The sequence below is a fragment of the Vespa mandarinia genome, chromosome 5, assembly GCF_050613455.1.
Source record: "Vespa mandarinia isolate Hongniang chromosome 5, ASM5061345v1, whole genome shotgun sequence".
Taxonomy (NCBI): domain Eukaryota; kingdom Metazoa; phylum Arthropoda; class Insecta; order Hymenoptera; family Vespidae; genus Vespa; species Vespa mandarinia.
Window position 1 is genome coordinate 3,177,501 of NC_140814.1, and position 5,000 is coordinate 3,182,500.

General features: G+C 27.3%; 1 protein-coding gene across 8 annotated transcripts in view; it reads right to left on the minus strand.

Annotated features, from left to right (window-relative positions):
• LOC118441663 (parathyroid hormone/parathyroid hormone-related peptide receptor) overlaps positions 1-5,000 on the minus strand; it is a 21,179-nt gene that overhangs the window by 14,245 nt on the left and 1,934 nt on the right. The gene's annotated exons all lie outside the window — the stretch shown is intronic.

Consider the following 5,000-nt stretch of genomic DNA (forward strand, 5'->3'; position numbering starts at 1 on the left):
AACATTTCCTTGCTAATAAATTGAACTAATCATGATATGAGATCACTGGGGAAAATATAACGACAGGCTATTATATCCAACGAGCTAACAAAAAAATTGCCCAATTTTTTATTTCAAATATTTTTTTATTGTTATTATAAATTACGAAAATCAAAAGTCAAAGGAAAAGAATGAGAAAATTGTTTTTATCACAATAGCTCGATAGAACGAAAATCTATATTTCATAGAAACAATTTTAAAATGTTGCGAGAAATTATTAGGTATTTGTCTGTTACTTTTTTTCTTTCCTTTATTTTTTCTTTTTTCGATATATCAAATTATTTCACAATTATTTTATAGAATGAAATATTTCGTTCGAATTATTAGAGTGTATATCTTTTGAATGATGAGATCGATTAAAAAAAAAAAATAAATAAAAAAAAATAAATAAATTAAAAAAAAATAAATAAAAAGAAATTTCTTCAATGAACGACAAAATATATCAATATATGTTATGCTTTCTGTAAAATCTAACGTTCTAACGTTTTTTCCTTTCTTCGTTTGTTTTTCTTATCCTTTTTTTCTTTTTTAATTTTACCCTTTGTGTGTTTTATTTACGAACATCTCTTGTAATGAGAAAGTTTAATCGAACCACAAGTATTATTGCATCATGTGGATATGAAGTAAAAAGCATTGCAAATAATGAAAGATATAGATAATATCTTTGTGACGTTTGTTAGTGTTGTTTGAAATTCTTATTGCTATTCTGTCTTCCCTAGAAATATCCTTGTCAGGATAAGAGAATATCGAGCGTATGATAAGGAAAAAAAAGAGCTTATTGAAAACATATTACGTGATCCTTATTGATTATCTTGTTGGTTCAAGGTCGACGATAAAAAGAGAGAAATATATATAGTATGTATATATATATATAAAGAGAGTAAGAGAGATGGCAACTTAGATCGATCATGATCTTTATTATCGATCGATCGATCGATCGATCGATGAGAATCGAAAGATTTAAGTATAAAGAGTAGTTTTCAAAGAAATAGCAAGTTTTTTCTAACTGATCACCACGGAGAGATCACTCTCATCGGGGGACTCATTAAACCAATACTTTAAGTCGATTTTTAAAACTAATGTAAGTGGAATAATAAATCGTAGAGATCAATATAACTTGACATTCTCTCTTACTTTTCTTTTCTTTTCTTTTTCCTTCCTTCTTAATTCTTTCTCTTCTCATTCCTTCCTTTCTATTTTCTTTTTTCCTGCACTTCGCTTTTTCTTTTTTTTCTCTCTCTTTTCAACTTGGAAAAAAAAGAAAAAGAAAAAAAAATCAAAATTAAAAGCGATTAAATATCATATCGATGATATTTCTATAAGAATTAATTATTTTCATCGTACTTAAGATAATCCAATGTATTTCGTCTAATTGTAATTCATTGTTGCTAAAGCACATAAATGAACACGTTAATACGTATACATATGTACATAGTTTGAATACATAGGTAGATATATATATATATATATATATATGCAAATGCAGATATCTGTTCTGATCAATTGCTAGAAATCCATTGTGACAAATTATTAGATTCTCTCACGTCGTTTGAATGAAATATTAAGCTTGGTATTTTTCTTAATACTATGATAACGAAAAGGAAAACGTTGAAGTAAGTAAGTGGGATACTTAGCGATGGATTCTAATCTTTTTAAAAGCTTCTATGTAAAAAAAAAAAGGCATTTGATGAGAAAAGAGAGGCAGAGAGAGAGAAAAAAAAGATGTATCGTTCAAGGAAAATATTTATCCCTCATCCTTTCATCTTCTTATGCACTTAACAAGATCGTTCATAAGAAATGAAAAATTAGTATAATAAATAATGGCAATCGTTTAATCAGATCGACGTTCTCGAATAATATTACAAATGATAGAAAATGAGTGAAATCATTGATTCGTATGACATTACGATGGGAAATAAAAAAATAAAATAAAAAAAAGATTGGGTGGATAAAAAATTCTTCGATGATTTTCAAAAATCAATTACTATTTTTTTTTTCTTCTTTTTTTTTTTCTTTTTCATTTTGTAAACTCTACAATGTAATTTCAATTAGATATGCAGTTTTATGTGCTATCCTTGTAATTTTATGATCTGCAAAAAAAAAAAAAATAAAGAAAAAGAAAATTAGCTTTTAAATGTCCAATTGATCTTCGACGTAAATCCAATCGTCTCGTAAAAGAGTATAATAAATTTTTGAACTGATCTAGAAAATTTAAGCTCAACTTAATATTATTTTATTAATATCTTGTTCGCTCGGAGATTTCTCGTTAATCGGGACGAAGATTGCCGAGGGGGAGGGGGGAGGGGGGAGAGGGCAAGAGGATGGATTTTTAGTGGGTCTAAATAAAAGGAGAGAAAAATAAAAAAAAAAAAAAAATAAAATAAAAGAAGAAACAAGAAAAGGAAAGAAAAAAAATTGTCATTCTGACGACACTTTTTACGACTGTTCTATCGGACAGATTACAAATCCAAAGACAAATATTTTCTCTTTTAATGTGTGCGAACGTTTAAACGATCCATCCTGTTAGGCTGCTTGCTATGATTGAATCGTGTAAATGGATCTTCGATTATTATTAATACCGTACTATGTCGTTCGTTAAAATATCTTTTTTTGCACGTAATAAAGTACGTGCAAACGTCTGCGTGTTACATGAGAAACAAAGGAAAAAAAAAAAAAGAAAAATAGAAAGGGGTGGCTCGAAGAAAAAAAGATCGATAAATTTTTCCATATTCCCCTCCCCCGCATCTCACAATTCCTTCTTCTCTTTAATGAAACACCGTTCCATGAACGACAGTTTTGATTCAGATTTTTCTGAATTATTCATTGTTAGTCGTACTCGGAAATAAGTTCTTCTTTTTTTCTCTCTCTCTCTCTCTCTCTCATTTTTTCGCTTTTTTTTCTGTTCCTTTCGTTTATTTTTTTTTTTTTTTCTTATATAGTAACACGATACATATATTTTTTTTTATATAAATTATCCATCTCAATTGTAGAATTATTGAGTATTAATAAAAATTCATTTTGAGACAATTAAATGTTTTCAGCGTTTAATATTTAATTCTATACGTTGTCGTTCAAACGAATTAATCGGAGAAATTGAATATTTATTAATCAATGTCGTTTCATCTCTTGACGAACGAAATTATAAATCAGGTGTTTCTTTTTTTTTTCTTTTTCTTTTCAAATCACGTTAAACGATAGAAATTACGAATTGTAATTGTTTTGTTTAAAAAAAAAAAAAAGAAAAAAGAAAGAAAAAAAGAAAGCAAAAAATATTCCTTTTTATTTATTTTTTTCTCTTAGAATATCGCGTGTTTCCAATTGTGCGAGCTTGTTAATGCGAAGATGAAAATGTTTAATCAAGTTAATGTGTCTGACCATGTTCGAGTCATTACCACTGTGTCGCGCCCTTCAAATGAAAGTGAGAATGAGTTAAAGTAATCGGAACCATATGAATGTACATATGTACGACACATACGAGACATTAATTTAATATGTGATATCGTAACATACACCGAAAGTTGTAAACGATGATATATGACTGACGCCGAGCGTAGGCAGATCAACAAGTTGTTTGAACAAACCTTGTTGTCGTAATATTAACGTAATAAAAAACTCCAAGATTTTGTTGTCTGATTGTGAGAAGATAATTTTAAATTAGCATATTTCGTTCCAAGTCTTACTAAATTCAAATTAAGTTTATTTATGTATTTTTTTCTTCTTCTTTTTTTTTCTTCTTTTTTACTTTTATAAATAATTTAAGAAATTAAACAATAAAATATTTTTCTTCTTATTCGATAATGAAAATATTAGATGATAACGTGTGTGTGTATGTGTGTGTGTTCATGCGTGTGTGGGCACGTGCATGTAAAATACCGTTGTTGTTTATTTAGATAGGAAATATAGAAAAATATTTCATAATAAACAAATTACTCTCTTACGGCGTTATTTATTTAGATATAAAATATCAAACATTTTCGAAAAAGAGCAAAAAAGATATTACAATATTATTTATTTAGATATAAAATGTCGAATGTTATCAAATTGGAAAGAAAAAAAAAAAAGAAAAGTAAATAAAAAAAAAAATATTACAATTTTATTTCTTTTGATATAAAATATCGAACGTTTTCAAAACAAAAAAGAAAAAAAAATACTATAACGTTGTTTATTCAGATATGAAATATCAAACTCTATTTCAATAAAAAAAAAAAAAAAAAAAAAAAACAATAGGGTGTATTTATTTATTTAGATATAGTTTATCAAGCATTTTTTTCAATTCTGAAAATTACCAATGTTATTTGTATTCAATTGATCAATTTAATATAATAATTAACGATATAGAAAATTTGTCGAATGTTGCTTGTCCATCGGCATTTAAGCTTTTTTATCAGGCACGAATTTCATGAATATACATTAGAAACGTAAGACCAGCGATTCGACAAACAATTTTCTTAGGATTAGCATTCCAAATCTTGATGCGTCGCGTCAAGTCACGTCACGTCACGTCACGTCACGTCACGTCACGACATTTTACAACTTTTTAATTGAAAAAGATCAATTCTTCATTTACATTTTCGTAGCAGTCAAAGATATTAAATACATCGTCACGACGTTGGAATCGAATTATAATTAGATGCAAATTTGTTCAATGAGAAATATAAAGAAGAAACGGAAGAAGAATAAGAAGAAGAAATAAAAAGAAAAAGAAAAAAAACAGGAAACGTCGATTGATAATCATCAATAATTATGACATGTTCGTTAAATTCATGATAATGAATAATAATACAATAAATTATGACTTTCAATATTTATTGTACGCAGTCCATCTTTCGTTTGTCATAAATAACATATCAATATTTGGTTCTATATCGTCTCTTAGTTTATGATTAAATGATCTCAAGATTATAAATCGCATCTGTCGATAATATTGTGATCGAAAAAATACGATAATAATTACAAAGAGA